The 19,274-nt window shown below is 40.0% G+C and overlaps 1 protein-coding gene across 1 annotated transcript in view; it reads left to right on the forward strand.

The window, feature by feature from the left end:
* Positions 1 to 4,293: 4,293 nt before the first annotated feature.
* The window catches only part of LOC122801593, a 143,415-nt gene continuing 128,434 nt past the window's right edge, over positions 4,294 to 19,274 (forward strand). The window contains exon 1 of the mRNA XM_044071056.1: positions 4,294 to 4,671. The gene's annotated coding sequence lies outside the window, so the exon portion shown is untranslated. The remainder of the gene's footprint in view (positions 4,672 to 19,274) is intronic.

Consider the following 19,274-nt stretch of genomic DNA (forward strand, 5'->3'; position numbering starts at 1 on the left):
TGTTACTACATCTTAAGATGTTCTATTCTTGTATAATCATTTACTGCGCATGTTGGAAGCATGAAGTCACCAGAACATGTATATCTTAAATATATTATATTTTTACCCACCTCCCTTTGTATAGTCTGACTTGGCAGTATTTACTAGGACAGCTGATAAGCTTCAAGCAAGACCACAAGAACATGCACATTCCCTGCAACATGACTACTTTGAATTGTAATTACTGTGCTGTCAGGACTGCCAGCTCATGTGGTATATTTTACTAGCATTTAGAAACATCAACAATGTAAGGGGAATCTTGTCACATTCACACAATGGTTACAGTAAAATAGGTATGGGACAAAGCATGACACGTTTTGTATAGATGTTGACCATATGCCCTGCAAAATCTAAACAGAAAACAGACCCAGCCTGGTCAAGGCATTTGACACAATACCCCACTTGGGCATTCTTGACAAACTCAAGAGGTTAGGTACAAACCGTATGTCACCCGGTGGATAGAAAACTGGCTCACAGACAAGACCCAAGAAGTTAGAACTGGGGAGTCCACCTCTACAAAGAGGCCAGTCACAAGTAGAGTCCCTCAGGGATCAGTCCCTGGGCCGCTCCTTTTTCACATTTACTTCTCAGAAGTCAAGGCCAATGTCAGTGGTCTCTGGCTGGCTAAATTTGCAGATGATTTCAAATTAGGAGCTGTCATTGAATCTCACACTGACACAAATGTTCTACAGGAGGGGCTGACACAGACAAACAACTGGTGTCAGAGCCACGCATTAAAACTAAATGCCAAGAAATGCATAATAGTATCCTTTGGAAAGTCATCCATCCCTGGTAACTATCATATTGACAACACACCCCTTAGAGTTGACCCAGTAGTTATGGACTTAGGGACACACATAGATAGTAATCTAGACTTTGATCATCACATGTCTACAGTGGTGAAAAAATCATTCTATGTCCTGCAACTTATAAACAAAGGTATGGCATCTAAGTCCAAGGAAGTCATTGTTCCACTGTTTTCGGCATTCATCAGACCTATCATTCAGTACAATGCCCTCTTTGGTATGTACCTAACCAGACATATCCAACAACTGGAACACCCGCAGAGGTTAATATGTCCTATGCAGATCACTTCAAGGCCCTATCCCTATATTCTGTCTCCTACAGACTTTTGAGGGGAGATCTATGCCTGGCATACAGGGCATTGTCAGACCCGACTCTGCTGGACCTCCTGCATATCCACAAAACAAACAGCACCAGAATTACCCATTCTAAAGACTTAAATTTTGCCTGTGATATAAATAGGACCTGCTATAGAAACAGGTGTGTATCCCAGAGTTTACCCCTTCTATGGAATAGGCTCTCCATCCATGTGAAGCAGAGTTCTTCCCTAACCCAATTCAAGTGTAACCAGGACAATTGGATGGGAAACCGGAAATTCATCCCTGGGTTGGCACCTTTGTCTGTAATGGACACAGGTAACCTGTAAATGGTTCATTTCCCAGGCCCATGCTTACACTTATCAAGGGTATCAGAACTTGTCAGAGATTTAGGATGAATGGCTAGCCTAAAAAAGGCCCTTGTGGTCATTAGCCTAGTAAACACCTATGAACCTATAAAATGTTTGTAGTAAGTGCTCAAAAATGCAGATATATTCTTACTATATAACTGACTCTAGTGTACAGATTATACATTAATAACTGTACATATTTTAAGGAAATATAAGGAAACATACCTGCATTTAGCATATTTTTCACCATTTGCTTCCTTTCCCTCAAAAAAACATTAGTGTCTCAGTGTCTCAGAAAACTGTATACTTCCCTCTGATGTTAGAAAGCTGTGGGTTCAATCCCACATTATGCCAGTATTGTAATTGTAAAGCAGCATGAAAGGGAGTGCTCACTGTACAAGAGCCATCATTAATATGAAATGCCAAACTAAGGGCCCCTCATTCAGAATGTGTAGCAGCTTGGGCAGCTTGTGTGGGTGTTAGAGAACCCACTCCACTTGCTGACAGACAACAGGAGGCTTTTATTAAGAACATCTGCATTACATATAAGCACAAAATCACTTTCCTGACATTTTTCATAAACTATGTTTACCAAAATGTTATATTTTCATCATATAATACATCAAAGTCCATTCAGTGTTCCATAATACAAATCCATGTTGTACTAAACTAGGGCTTTCTAACCTTTTTGGCTCAGAGGCCAATTACCATGCAGTTTAGGGGCCACTTACCATTCTTAGCGAGGTTAGGAGGCCACATTACCAAGTCCAACATGCATCTGTCCATTCAAAACAGTTTGTTGTAGGACATACCGAGGGCCAGAAAAAATACTTCAATGGGCCGGATTGTGGTCATAGGGCCACCTGTTGGACATAAACCAAATTTTCAATTAAATAAGCATTAATACTGTTGTTTTCTTTCTTTTAACTGACAAAAGACATATCCATAATATAATATATTAAGCTAAGGATTACAAGAATACATACCTTTATGTAACATCTCTTGTAAAATATGGTCAAAAAGTTTTAAGACATTCACAAAAAAGACACTAATATGTAAAGAAAGCATGATCTGTTGTTTCTGCTTCCCCACAGCAATACTTTCTTGCCTTCATATCCTTTATAGTGCATTTGACATTTAATATTATTTTTTTCTGTGCACAAGTCTCCAAATGAAATCTTTTAAGTTAGATTTTTCTCTGGTACCATATGCAGTCTTACTAATTACCTTATTTTACCATCTAATATGTCTCATCTAGTTTCTATAATGGCTTGCTTACATTTTTTGATACCAAACTTCTGTTTGCATCTTCAACCATTATAGTTTATTGACTTCTTTGATTCCACAAACAACAGGATAATTTTCTTAGTGTCTGGTTAGATTTTTACCATTTGGTACCACTCTGAGTCTCACTTTAACACCAGCTGCATCTAGTAAATCAACAAACTAAAATAAGATAATAAAGAATTAAGAAATTACAAGAATTGATACTTTTATGCACTATAGCTTGCAAAATGTAGTTAAAAACCTTTAAGACAAACAAAAAAGACAGAACTATGGAAAACAATCACGGTCTGTTACTATGACAGGAAAATATTTAGTGAAAACATCCAAGTTCTGAAGGCAATAAATTGCAACCTAACTACATCTGGAGCATCTAAAGTACACTTGTTTTCTTCATTATGGTAGTGTGTGCAAGCGTGCATGCGTGCATGTGTGCGCATGTGTGTGTGTGTGTGTGTGTGTGTGTGTGTGTGTGTGTGTGTGTGTGTGTTTGTGTGTGTGCTTGTGTGTGCGTGTGCATGCGTGCATGCGTACGTGTGTCTTTAGGTACATATATATATATATATATATATATATATATATATATATATGTGTGTGTGTGTGTGTGTGTGTGTGTGTGAGTATCAAACTCTCCAAACAATGAATTCCTTTCACACACTCCAAACTATTTGAATCACAAAGATTCAAACAGTCAGTATATCAAATCAGACAGATTCGAACAAATAAAAAAATCTACTTTTGTTGCAAGGACAGAAGCTTCCCTGCACACCCATGTTAATTACATATACCAGCTCTGAGACTGTAATACAGTGGGGAAAAGGGTAAATTCCCTGATCCCCACTGTAAGCTGCTGGGCTCAATCAGCTGATTTTTGATAAGCAGTGCCAGCTTTTTTGCAATTCAACAAGTTAACCTGTCAATGGGTTAAATGGGATCTACACAAACACACACATGCGCACACATGTTCAAAAAAATTAGTTTTCGGCAAAGTTGTCTCGTCTTTTTGCAGTTCAGTGAAGTGGGTTTTCGATAACAGGTAGACCTACATATATATATATATATATATATGTATATATATATATATATATATATATATATATATATATATATATATATATATACACACACACACATATACACACATACATACAAATATATAATTGTTTACATGTATGTATATATATATATATATATATAGAGAGAGAGAGAGACAGTATATAATTTTTAAACACCCCTGCACATCTTACAATGAATTTCAAATTAATTCTAAACAACTAGAAACATGAGTATTCAAAGTAAAAAGTAGAAGTGAAAATAACAAATCATAAGTCTCATCCCTTGATGCAACATGCAAACAATGATGTACGCTTACTTCCTATATTTAACAGCAGATTTTTTGAGCAGTTTTTCAAACTGCATGCTTATCTTAATGACTGCTGTAACACTCATACCCACACACATATACATAGACACACACACACACACACACACACACACACACACACACACACACACATACACACCCTTTTGCAGTTCAGCGTAACTATGCTAACAGTTCTAACAGACCTCGCATGAAAACAAAAACCATTTCCTCTCATGACTGCATGACTAAGTACTGAGGAGAACTGAAGTGTGAAGTTTGTATATTAATATACTGACTTTTTGTCAGAAAGCAAATATTCAGAAGCATTTCTGGTGTAAACTGAAATGGATTTCATCAGCTTTTGCAGCTCACTCAAGTAATCTAAAGGATATCTGCTGGTTGCTACTGTACTTCAGACTATACATGGAATATGGGAAAGTCATGCCTCAGAGAAGGAGACGAGGTATGTCGTAGCAGCAAACAATGGCTTCTGAGTTCATGCAGAAAAGCTAAGGTAAGCAATCCTAAGTCAAACTTTAGATGTAAACATTTAACTTAAAAATATAGTTAACTAATATAGTTAACTTTATGTATGGAATGCATGAGAAGAAATTCAGATCAGAGCTGTCTCAATACAAAACCACAATACATTTTGGACAGAATGTTTTTCGGTAACAATTTATGTTTTATATACACACATACATATATATTATTGTGTGTGTGTTTTAATATATATATATATGTGTGTGTGTGTGTGTGTGTGTGTGTGTGTGTGTGTATGTATGTATATCAAATACATTGAGACAAGAGTGCAAAAAATGGTAACACTCATGATCCAAAAACTGAAGGTATTTAATGCAGTGTTGTCACTGGTTATTAGATTTTATTCAGCCAGTTGTAAAACTGTTTATCTGCTTTCTAAGATCTAAACAGTAAAGAGCTGATGTTAACAAATTGAGACATTTATAAACTTAGTACGATTCAAAGCTGCGGTGGTGCAGCGGTAGCATTGTCGCCTCACAGCAAGAGGTTCTCCTGTTTGATTCTCGGCTGGAGCGCCTTCTGTGTGGAGTCTGCATGTCCTCCCTATGGTCGAGTGGCATTTGAAAGACATGCATGAATGGGAGTGCCCTCATTGAAGGTTGGGTGTTGGGCTGGCACCTCAGCACCATAAAAATCTACTGCCAATCATTAGCAGACTGGAGCTCTGCTCTGGCAACCCCTAACCGGGAAAAGCCGAAAGAAACTTAGTGTCATTATTATATTCTAATTACAGTGCTTAATTGTAAGAATGGCACATCTCTATGAGTAACCAATGCTGAACCATATCTTAAACCACAGGAAAACAAACAAAATTATGCTAATGAGTTCACTGCAAGTATGCTACATGTCTTTTAACAGCGCAAAACAATATGTCACAGTAAGGAAATAAAAAATGCTATACCATCATTTTCAGAGTATAATCACAGACATGAAACTGCAATCAACTTAATAAGAAACAAAATATTGCATTTGACAACAAATTAGTTTCATCTATATTTTTGCATAGTCAACCTAAAATATTTAAATTTCAAGTGGAAAGGTCTATCTCAGCAGAACTGTCATTAGCCACAGTGCAATACAGAAGTACAACAAAAGGGGACAACAAAACAGGAAATCCAGTCATAATCTGTTGGTGTCTAAACACTACAGACATGTCTGCAGCAAAGATAAACAGATTTAATGTGGCATCTTCATAGCATCAGATAAAACGATTGCAAACTGTAAAATCTCTTACATAAATATCTGTACATAGTAAATAAGAGTTCTAAAACAATATTTAAAAACAGGAACATCAGCAGCAAAAGGAATAAGCAGAATGCAAGCATTTTCAGACAATATAGACCTAGCTAAACTGAAGGACATGACAGGTGAGTGAGGTACTAGCCATAAGGCAGACTTTCATATTCAATATTCCTGAAGAGGTAGTAATGTCAAACACAGTAACGGAATTTAATGCCACCAGGGGCATAAGGCAATGTTTTATGAGCAGGAGAAAAAAGAAATGATGCATTGCATGAGCAGTATATATAATTATCTGTGATATCTGCCGCACCATAATAATTTCATTAATTATTTTCATTATAGATAAAACCTTTCTTGCAAGATGTTCCCAGGAATGGGGCATCTTCTTGTTTAACATGAGTTAATGGATCATAATTCACAATACAGCTACCCTTCTGTTAAGCTAGTAATGCCTGCCAACTAAAGATTTGAATAAAAAGTAGATATAGTAGAGGAAGCTTCCTCTACATCTCAACACATCTAAGCTCATATCAGAAAAACTCAGCAAGAATACCTCATATATATTGACCCTGAGTACATATATACTTACAATGCATACTGTATTGTCAAGCTTGTAATAATATAAGCAAAGGCAACACATTAAAAAAGTCAGTTTTTAGTGAAAGCAAGCCAACTTCATCTCAAGGCCACTGGAACTTGAAGAAGCAGCAGTTACTGATGGACTTTATATATAAAAGGTGTGTGTGAAACCACATTACCAGAAAGGCTCATCCAGACTCTGCTACACTTTGCTGTGAAGGAAAGGTTAGTTTGCTGTTATTTTTTGTATTACTGTATTGCCTTTCTATATTTTGAATACTGTAGTTTGTTTTCTTTACCTTGTGTTTTGCTTGCATTCTGTTTTAACAGCATATTAAAACTTCAAAAGAGACCACAGCTCTCTCTGTTCTGAGTCAGGCAGAATTTTTCCTGCCCTCCCACCCATTTAAGTTGTCTTGTTAAATACCACTGTCTTTCTAGTTGCCCGCCTCTTATGTTAATCTGACCATATATCTCATTTCTCTCTACTTTCACTGGCTTATGTGAGTAATCACAAAATCATCACTTTTGAAATCCCACCCCTTCAATTATTTAAATTTATTGGCCATCCTACAGTATTTCATAGTAGCAAAATACAAAAGTGACCACCCCTTTCAGTCCATCTTGCTGTTTTAAAAATAGTAACTCTCCACTAAACCTTAACTTTTTAAACAGGTAAACCTCAAGTTACCTACTTTCACATCTAACTTCTCTAGTGCACACTGCAGAGTGCATTCTTTTCAATCTTACCTTTAAGCATCCCTGTGACTAGCACTTTCTCTAATACCTGCTGGAAAGCACTAGGAAGCCTTAAACTCATACAAACACTGAACTCTCCTTGTTAACAAGGAGAAATTAATAGTAGGCACTAAACAGCCTATAATTGCAAAGTACCTTGTTAAGGAAACAGCTCCTATACTTTACAAAGAAAAAAAGCCCCAAACCAGGCATGTCCAAGGGTCAGCTTCCGGTGATTTCTCCTGTCCACCTGGTGAATCTGGGCATACTGGGGCAATGCAGCAATTGCCTCATGTACACAGACAACCCTCTCCTCCTACCACCCAACACTACAACCTGTGAGAGATGCACTTACATAGCCAAAATGGAAGCAGAGCTCTCTCCACCCAAGATTGTGCTAAACAGTCAAGAGGAGAAGGTTAACACCCACACTACACCTCAAGCAACACATAGCCCTTCTAAACCCGCACCGCCAACACCCACATATAGCAACACTAAATCCACATATGCAGAGGCCCTTAACTGTAACCTGCCCAAGCAACAAAGACCTCTGAAGCTGAAACGCAAACAAACACCAATCACAACCAATGTGTCACATAGTTCACAACACCAGTGTGCCACCCAGCAACAGCCCCTAAGGCAAGACAATGTACCTAACACTTTAGTCATAGGTGACTCTATAGTCCAGCACACTGATGTCCCTCTCACCAGGTTGAATAAGGAGAAAATTACAGTCAGCTGCCTGTCGGGTGCCAGGATCGCCACATAACGCATGCACTCAAGTCACTCCACAACAAGTACAAATATGACTCTGTCATTGTCCATGTTGGAGTGAATGACTTGAGACGTACCTCCCTGGACTACATGAAAAGAGACATGTTAGAGCTCTCGGATCATGTGGCCCAGGCAGGTATGACCCTAGCCCTGAGTAGCATCCTGCCTTCGCCCAGAATGATACCACAATATAAGGATAAAATGATTGACTTCAACAATTGGCTAAGCTTATGGTGTCATTCAGAGGGGATCCAGTATCTGTCTACCTGGGATGACATGATTGACAGACCACGATGCTTTGTCAGAGATGGTCTGCACCTGTCGCCCCTGGGATTCAGGTTACTGGCTAAGGCTCTTGCCACCCCTATAGTGCCTTTTTTAGGCAAACTTCAAAGGACAAAACCACCACCATAACAGGTACAAGCATGCAAAATCTGAAGGTAATGCTACTCAATGCTAGAAGTCTAAACCTCAAAATGCACTCTCTCGAGGCACTCCTAAAAATGGAGAACATCGATATCTGTGCAGTAACTGAGACCTGGTTCAAGGCTCCAGAGAGCACCCCTGCAATACCAGGCTACAACTCTTACCACACTTTTCGGCCACCAAACCAGGACCGAAACACTAAAGGTGGAGGAGTGTCAATATTCACCAAGGATATTCACACCACCAGGCTAGTTGGCCAACACAATGTGTCTGAAATTCTCCAAGTGCAACTAACACTAGGTAAGACTGCAATCCAAATTGTAGCTTGCTACAGATCCCCACCATACCCCAAGATTCTCACTACACCTTTCTAAACATACTGGAAAATATTAAGATAGAACCAAACACCCTAATACTGGGTGATTTTAACTACCCTGCCATTAACTGGGAAAACTACTCATGTCCCAACACCTTTGCAACGGTTCTTGGAATTCATAAATTCCAACGCCCTGGATCAACTAATCCATAGTCCCACCAGGGGCTCCAATATCCTAGACCTGGTCATTACCAACATGGGAAATCAATGCTCCATACCTATGGTCACCCCCTCGTTAGTCAGGTCTGACCATAAGCTAATCACCCTTAACATCCACATCCCACCCCCCCAGTAAAGAAACCACCATAAAAAACTTCTCCAAAGCCAACTTCATGCTACTCAAGTCAGAAGTGACAAACGTCATGACACCCATGCAGACGGGAACTGAAAGTTCAACTGCTGAATCCTACACTATGGCACTGTACGAGCACATCCACTCATGCATGAATCGTGCCATCCCAAATAGAACCAAAATGCTCTCATCTAAAAAAAGGAAGCCAATCTGGTGGTCCCCTGCCATAAACAAACTTTACAACAAAAGGAAGAAACTTTTGCAGAAAAGAGGAAAATCCCAGGATGCAAAAAACTCCCTTACTAGCCTCAGTAAGAAACTGAGATGCCTCATAAAATCCTCCAAAGCTAGTTACGAAAACAAAATTGCCAAAGATTCCAAAGACAACCACAAAGCATTCTATAATTATGTCAATAATCTAAATGGCAATGCTCAGATCTGCTCTGAGCTAAAACAGAATGGCATTAAATATACTGATCCGAAGGATATTGCCAATATCCTGGCAGATCGATTCAGTGCCAACTTCACCCCACTCTCACCCCCTAAATGGCTCATCTCAATACCGGAAGATTGCCAAATTCCAGTAATAACGGCCACACAGGTACAAAACGCACTCTCTAAAGCCAAGAATACAGCATCCATGGGACCAGATGACATCCTGGGCTGTGTACTACATGAACTACAATATGAACTGGCACCTCACCTAAGTGTCATGTTTAATCATAGCCTCACCTCAGGTTTCATGCCCACTGAGTGGCGCAGAGCTACAGTTATCCCAATCCACAAGGGGGATCCACCTTGGATCCCAGAAACTACCGTCCCATCAGTCTGACAAGCCTTATCTGCAAGGCCATGGAGCGTATTATCATGGAACTTATAAACAAAGACATTGGCAACCTTCAAACACTGGACCCCACCCAGTTTGGGTTTGTGAAGGGCCGATCTTGTCTCCTGAACCTGATTGACTTCTTTGAATCAGTCACCAGAGCCATGGACAAGGGTAAGGTGGCCCACACAGCCTATCTAGACCTTGCCAAGGCCTTTGACACCATCCCTCACTCTGGAATCATAGATAAACTTACTAAGTTGGGCATTAATCCCTATGTCACCCAATGGGTTGCTAAATGGCTTACTGATAGAACCCACACTGTAAAAGTAGCCGACTCCAAATCCAGCTCCAGACAAGTGACAAGTGGAGTACCTCAGGGTTCAGTCCTGGGGCCGCTCTTGTTTGGCATCTACTTCTCTGAAGTACAGGTCAACACTAAGGGACTCTGGCTAACAAAGTTTGCAGATGACTGCAAACTGGGAGCCATTATTGAATCCCCAAATGATGTGGATACTCTACAAAAGAGCCTTACAGAAACAGATGCTTGGTGCCAGAGCCATGGGCTCAAGCTCAATGCCAAGAAATGTATTGTTATCCCCTTTGGGAAAAAACATGTATCCATGAATTACCATATAGGTGGCAGTACACTGAACACAGAAAGTGTGATGAGAGACTTAGGGACACAGGTGGACAGTGGTCTCACCTTCGATAACCACATCGCCACAACAGTCAGGAAATCCTTCTATGTGGCACACCTCATCACGAAGGGCTTTTCATCCAGAAAAAAGGAGGTCATTGTCCCACTGTACTCATCCCTCATTAGACCCATTATAGAATACAACACCCCATTTGGTATGTACCTCTCAAGACATCTGCAACAACTGGAAAGGCCTCAGAAATACCTCACTAAAAGAATCACAGGCCTAAAGCAGATGCCCTACGCTGACCGCCTTAAAAAACTCCAGCTATACTCTGTCGCATATTGTCTACTCAGAGGTGATCTATGCTTAACATACAAGGCCATGTCAAACCCAGAGCTGTTGGACATGCTACACTTAAAGAAATCCCAATCCCTCAGAGCTACATGCTCCAGGGATCTAAACCTTGTCATCACAATAAACAAAACATGTTGGAGGGATAGGTTCCTGACCCAGAGACTCCCCAGACTCTGGAATAGATTGCCCATACATGTCAAGCAGAGTGCCTCTTTGGACCTCTTCAAGAGGAACCTTGATGATTGGATGGGAGAAAGGAAATTCACCCCAGGGATCATGTCAGTCGCCCTGCTAAACAGGGGTCCAGGAAAGTAAATAATGTGGGAAGAAATAGCCAGGGAATTGTTATGGCTAGGCTTGTATAGGCCCTAGGGCTGATAGCCTAGTACCAACCTATGAACCTATGAACCTATGAACAATCATGGACAGGTAGTATAAAGTTTGGCACACTTTCTCCAGTAGTCTGCAAGTTTGGATTACCCACTATGTACCAACTTATTTGCAGCACAATTTTACTGGTGTGCATGTCAAGCAACATCAGCACAAGTATCCTACAACTCAAACTGTTATGCTTGAAGTGATAATGATGCAAGTTTGAGTGATCAAAGCAAATGTCTCTAAGCTGTAAAGAAACCCAGTTAATATGTGTCACAGTGCTGCCCCTAAACTACCAGGAGCAGTTATGGACAAAACAGTAACATAGATTTTGATAAAAATTACAAATTTGTTGGTATAGCCAGTCATCTCTGGGCACTGGCAAGTGCAAATATTATTGTTGGCATTATTAGGCAGAGATTATTTTATAGGTGATGCCTACACACCCTGTCCGCAGTTCAGTGACACTATGCTAACAGACTTCACGGGTGGGTAAACTACATCATGGTTAACTAACTATTAAGGAGAATGAAGAAAATCAGTATAAAAAGCTGAGGTTCATAAAGAACCAGAAAATGACTACTGCCAATGTCATCTGACTGGTTTGTAACTATTTTTACTGAAACTCATTTGGCTGAGACAAGCTGAGTAAGTGGGAATTCAATAATATTCAACAAGCAGTTTCCTCCAAGGTTTAGCAACCTCTGAATTTATTATACTGCAGTAGATGCAGGTACCCCTCTCTGCACTGAAATATGAGGTATTCCTCACCCAAATAAAATTTATTTATTTATTAGCATTGTTTACCAGGAAAGTCCAACTAGGCCATTACAAGTTCCTTTTCAGTGGAGGCCTATGGAGAAGAGCCCCACAGTTAAAAAATCTGACAAGGTGCCATGCAATACAATGCAAAACAGCAAATGTTAAATATTGCATGCAAGATACAAAAACTAGTGTGTGTGTGTGTGTGTGTGTGTGTGTGTGTGTGTGGTTTACAATCAAAATGTGGAACAGCACTTACGCAAAACTGGGATGGGATGGTCGGAAGCGTGTTTTCCAGTTTCTGTAATGCCAATCTGGAAATGTTCGAATCCTTATTAGCAAATAGTTGTGTGCATTCGCTAATATGGGATTGATGTTCTGATAACAGATTACATTACAGTGGGGATCAGGAAATTTACCCTTTTCCTCACTGTAATGCGATCTCAGAGTTGGAATATATAATATGCAGAGGGTGTGGGGGGGTGCAGGGGGGCTTGACCCCTGCAAAAATGTTACCAGTAACATGGAATTTCAACATTGGAACTTGTGGTATTTGAATGTTGATTCCATGATTACCATTTCCGATATTTTCGTACTATCAAATTCAGATAACAAATTCTGTCAAAACAAGAAAAATTGTTTTTTCCACATTTTGAAAGTAGACCATATCTATCTATCTATCTATCTATCTATCTATCTATCTATCTATCTATCTATGCGGATCCCCTTCTAAATTCTGAAGCCTATAATACCAACGTTCAGAATGTCAAGACGATATTACTGTCAACAGACAATCACAAACGGCCAATGTTTCCCAGGGCAAGTAAACACTTGCCCGGCATGTGGAAATATGCCCTTTGCCCTTTTCCCCACTGTAGTGCGATTCTGGAGTTGGTATATATAGCTAGGGGGTGCGGAGGGTGGTTGTTATACAGCTCAGTGTGCATACATTAGTTGTTGGGCAAGTATTTACTTGCCCTGGGAAACATAAGTCATTTGTAATTGTCAGTTTTTGGTAATGTCGTCTCAGGATTCTGAACATTGGTGTTATGGGCTTTGGGATTTGAAAGGTAATCCATATGCATATATATATATATATATATATATATATATATATATATATATATATATATATATATATATATGCGTGTGTGTGTGTGTGTGTGTGTGTGTGTGTGTGTCTGTGTGTGTGTGTGTGTGTGTGTGTGTGTGTGTGTGTGTGTGTGTGTGTGTGTGTGTGTACATAGATAGATATGGATATGTATATATAAAGGCAGAAAAGAGATTGATCTCATATATATATATATAAATATATATATATATATATATATATATATATATATTTTTTTTTTTAATTAGAATTTGTTGAATGTTGGTAAAGTCTTGTTTATTCATCTAATTCACTAGAATGCATTTTCCCAATCAGTTCCTGTAGAGGTTGGCATACAGAGGACACCATAAGGAAATGTTTCTCACTTTCTCAGTCTTACAAGTAATATCGTTACCCTTGAGCCCTGACCCCACTCAGTCTTAATGATCCCATCATGACCCTTATTTACACTATAAGTTTATGCACAGCAATGGCTTGGGGACCACCACCTTCTTTCCCTGTGGAAGTGACCAGACAAACAGTCTTCACTCTTTCCACACTATAGATGTCTCTCTAGCACCTCAGTCAAATGCAGATCAGTGACAGCAAAGGCAGTTACTGTGCTCTTTTAAAGTGGCCTGGTAGGCTCACTGGTGACTGTCTGGGAGGCAAATGTCAACATAAAATTCTAAGGAGGATAGTTCAGTTTTCATGACATAACATTTTATGTCTAGTCCGGGAACTTTAAAAGAAATTTGTATGCTACTATACTAAGCAGTCGTGTGTGTGTGTGTGTGTGTGTGTGTGTGTGTGTGTGTGTGTGTGTGTGTGTATGTGTGTGTCCTTTACAGGAACCTGCCTAGTGGCTCCACTACCTGTACCCAATCAGTTCATTTGTTCCCAAAGGGGTATAAACCAAGAAGCCCCAAACTGGGCAGGAGCAGCTAGGTCTGATGGGTGACGTATATAAAAGAATGGTACACTGGTGATATAGGACACCCCAAAAAATTTAAGGAGGGATATACCACCCCTTAGCAGATTGCTGGAGATATGGGGAGGATAATCTAGATCAGGTGCACATCTGGTGGTCATGCAGATAGATTAGGAATTTCTGGGGTCAAGCTAGGACAGTTTAGGGAGAAATACCAAATGTGCCTGTTCAGTAAGGATGTCAAGGAAAGAGATTATAGTCGTAGTTGTTAGCAGTAGAAGTTAGGAGGATTATTGCAAGAGCACAGCTACAGTTATCCCGCTCCACAAGGGAGGATCCATCCTGGATCCCGGGAACTACCGTCCCATCAGTCTGACAAACCTGATCTGCAAGGGCATGGAACGCATTATCATTGAACTTATAAACAAAGACATTGGCAACCTCCAGACACTGGACCCCACCCAGTTTGGGTTTGTGAAGGGCCGATCATGTCTCTTGAATCTGATTTACTTCTTCGAATCGGTCTCCAGAGCTGTGAATGAGGGTAAGGAGGTCCACACAGCCTATCTGGACCTCGCCAAGGCCTTCGACACCATCCCCCACTCTGGAATCATAGATAAACTTACTAAGCTGGGCATAAATCCCTACGTCACTCAATGGGTTGCCAACTGGCTTACTGACAGAACCCAGACTGTAAAAGTAGTTGACTCCAAATCCAGCTCCAGATATGTGACAAGTGGAGTACCTCAGGGTTCAGTCCTGGGACCACTCTTGTTTGGCATCCACTTCTCTGAAGTACAGGCCAACACTAAGGGACTCTGGCTAACAAAGTTTGCAGATGACTGCAAACTGGGAGCCATTATTGAATCCCCAAATGATGTGGATATTCTACAAAAGGGCCTTACAGAAACAGATGCCTGGTGCCAGAGCCATGGGCTCAAGCTTAATGCCAAGAAATGTATAGTCATCCCCTTTGGAAAAAACATGTACCCATGAACTACCACATAGGTGGCAGGACACTAAACATCGAAAGTGTGATAAGAGACTTAGGGACACAAGTGGACAGTGGTCTCACTTTCGATAACCACATTGCCACAACAGTCAGGAAATCCTTCTACGTGGCACACCTCATCACTAAGGGCTTTTCATCCAGAAAAAAGGAGGTCATTGTCCCACTGTACTCATCCCTCATTAGACCCATTATAGAGAATAATGCCCCATTTGGTATGTACCTCACAAGACATCTGCAACAGCTGGAAAGGCCACAGAAATACCTCACTAAAAGAATCACAGGCCTAAAGCAGATGCCATATGCCGACCTTCTAAAAAAATGCCAGCTATACTCTGTGGCATATCGTCTACTCAGAGGTGATCTCTGCTTAACATACACAGCCATGTCAAACCCTGAGCTGGTAGACATGCTCCACTTAAAGAAATCCCAATCCCTCAGAGCCACACACTCCAGGGATCTAAACCTTATCATCACAATGAACAAAACATGCTGGAGGGATAGGTTCCTGACCCAGAGACTCCCCATAGTCTGGAATAGACTGCCCATACATGTCAAGCAGAGCACCTCATTGGCCCTCTTCAAAAGGAACCTTGATGATTGGATGGGAGATAGGAAATTCACCCCGGGGATGATGTCAGTCACCCTGCTAGACAGGGGCCCAGAGAAGTAAATATTGTGGGAAAACATTTCCAGGGAATTGTTATGGCTAGGCTTGCATAGGCCTTAGGGCCGATAGCCTAGTACCAACCTATGAACCTATTAACCTAAACAAGTAAGATGGTGAAAATAGGATCATACTCAGGGACAATGGCAGATGTATGAGTGAAAAGGATTTATTTAGAAAATAAGGAGTGGATACTAAAGAAGTGTAGCACTGAACATTTAAAATGGGGCACAGGAGAAGGAGCATGGTGAAGGTGATGATGATGATGATGATAGGATGTTACTGTGATGGCAGTGATCAGGGTTTCTAGGAAGGTAAGAATGAATCTCAGATCAACATTTCTGTTCGGTGTTAAAGAGGATGGAACAAGAGAAACATTGTCTTATAAATACTACCAGGAAGTGTCTCTGGAGGATGATGCAATTTGGTGATTGAGCAAAGGATGATGATTCATTTGCACTGCACAGGGGGAAGGGTGGGAGAATATTTTGTATTAATGAATATGGGGAGAAAGTATCTTGTAGGAGTTTTTTACCTTAATAAATATTTGGTTGGACATGTATTTATTATGAAAATTGTTTTGGAAAATATGAAAATAAAAACAATAAAGAAAAAAGGGGGCAAGAGCCCACTGACAAATTCATTCCTGTTCAGGACCCTGACAGGTCTGGTCATTTCCTCTAGAGCTGACACTCAGGCAGAAGGAAGAAGGACATTGTATCTACCAGTCTTGTGGAGATCTGCACCTTATCCTTGTTAACCTATCCCCATAAGTTGCCATCTGACTGAAAATGGCTACTTAGGCAGGTAATGATATGCAAGCTCCCACCCACATCATCTCTAACTCAGTGATGCATTCACCACTTAACACCAACAGCTTCCTAGTAGACCCTGTCCATCTACCTCTACTTCTGCTGGAGTCATAAGATAAGGGAAAGTACTAAACATGAAACTCATTCTGCAATAAGCAGTATTAACTCTGAACTAACTTCTTGACCAAGAGTTTTAGTGAGGGCAAATCCGGCTGTTTCCAGTCCAGTTTGCTGAAGTGTGCAAGCTCATTTGACCTAATATGTAGCTTGTATATGTATTTGATTTCATTGCAGTTACCTAATTTTGTGTTTTTAGTTTATAGGTGATTCTTGCTTTATAACTAACACAAACTCTGTTAAAGTCATTTATTCAAGCCACCGAAGAAAAACAGTGGTACAACTAACAAGGAAGAGGCCACCGTATTATAAATAGAACAACTTTAATAAAATAAAAAGAATAAAACAGATTAGCGCTTTCATGCTGAAGGCGTTTCTTCAGATCTAACTCTACAGATACAAAGTAGCAATTTAAAAAAACAAAATAACTAATGAATTGCAACATCCAACAGGATCCAACCAATCAAATCACTCCCTGGAATGTCCATGTAGCAATCTCCAAGCTCTCAATGCAGGTTTTAAAGGCACCGCACCACTGAGACCAGGTGCCTTATCAGCTTGCAACTTTGCAATCCATTCCATTTCTGCAAGCTCAGTCATATGAACAATACTGCCATCTCTAGAACTTATAGTGAGCAATTACAAAGCTATTAATGAAAAAACATGCCCTGGATGGCAAGAAATATGTTTAGTAAGGGCATTCGACTGATTGCAAATGCGTATGTCACTAAGATGTTTTAAAGTTCTCTTCTTTAACAGTCTGTTTTTCTTGCCCACATAAAAATGGGGGCAACATCTGCAAGGTGCTATATATACTAAGTTGGAGTTGCGACAGTCAGCATAATGCCCAAATCACAATTCAGAATTAGGGCTGCAAAAGAAGCTTCAAGCCTAATAGGATTTGTATGTGCAACAGCAGTATTAAAACAAATATGGATAGAGAATTAAGCTTCAGTAGTAAATAAAGTGAAAGATGGTTAAAGCATTCATTTCTGATCTACAATCTACATTTATTTATTCTTTGTGGACCAGGTTAGGATAGTGGCCTCTTTTCAGGGGAGACCTAAGGTGGTATTTATATTACCAGGTGAAATTTGGCATCAAGAAACTTTCCCTACACTTTTTGATAGGTGCTATGAGATCTTTTACCACTAGATCAAGCAGATGGGACAACGGTTTACTGTCTCATCTGAAGGACAGCACTATCAGGAATGCAGCATCCCTAATGCTGCACTGCAGTGTCAGTAATCCAATTACCTGGAGTGGGAATAGAATCCGCAGCCATATGGTCTTCCAGCACCAAAGGCAATTATATTTTTTGTTATGCCACTGATACTCCAAGCTAACATTAAGTTATGAATTCTGAAGTCAAAGTTTTAATTTCTATCCCTTTCTTGTAAAGGGGACATGGTCTTCTGAGAGTTATATTGTTCACAAAAGTAGATGCCATACCCCCTCTAAGGACTACTGCAAACAAAGCCATTTATCATCTACAGCTGTGGGTAACCTGGGGCTTCATAGGCTCATAGGTACTTATTAGGCTACTGATACAAGAGATCTTTACAAGCTTAGTCCTACATCCCAATAAAGTTTTTAGTCCTTATAATTTTAGTACAAATAACTCAGAGCCAAGCAGAACATTTTCATGTTACCCCTATCCATAAAGGACAAGAGTGCTAAATCAGGGGTGAATTTTTGGTTTCACATTGATTCATCCATATTACTTTTGAATTGAGTAAGGGAAGTTCTTTGCTTTATGTGGAGAGGAAAATAATTCCAAAGAAATGGTAGTTTCTGTGATATATATTTATCCCTCCAACATGTACTATTTATGCTACAGACCAGATGAAGATTTCTTAAGTGAGTGTTTATTCTACCACTGGACATGTGGATGTGCAGTAGATCAGAAAGGATATGGTCTGTTGAGGATCTATACATGAGAAAGAGATTGCCCCTCAGTAGCCTGTATAATTCTGAGAAGAGGGATAAGGCTTTGATATGGTCAGTGTAGTTTTTATGATTTAGACCCTTGATTTTCTTGGTGAGAAAACAATGTGGTCATTCAAGTTGTGTTAAGTGTTTGGACAGGCAAATAATGAAGGGAGCATTGTACTCAAGGATCAGTCTACTAAGTGCTGAATACAGCAAATGATCACATCCTTGGACCTAGATACCATACTCTTACTAATAAGCTGTACAATGTAAAAGGACTTCTATGCAATAGTGTATGCATGATGATTGAAGGACAGATTGTTGTCCACATAGCTTCCCAGGTCCCTAACACTACATTGGACATCATAGATACCAAAGGAGACTATTATACATTTTTTGGCATTTAGTTTTACTCCATGTTTACTTCTACCATTTCTTCCCAGCTATTCCACTGACTTACTAGGTACCCTCACAGAACTACCCACCTCTGTAATTTCCTCCTTGATGCCCCCCCCTCCCCCCTCAGTATTGTGTAGTGCCTATTTTCCCTGCCTCTTTATACACGCCTGAGTTACAGGCAGACTCTACTTTTTACAAGTCTACAAAAGCACCCTACGATTATTTTTTA

This window comes from Protopterus annectens, chromosome 5.part0, assembly GCF_019279795.1.
Source record: "Protopterus annectens isolate FY-2018-M chromosome 5.part0, PAN1.0, whole genome shotgun sequence".
In the NCBI taxonomy this organism is placed as follows: domain Eukaryota; kingdom Metazoa; phylum Chordata; order Ceratodontiformes; family Protopteridae; genus Protopterus; species Protopterus annectens.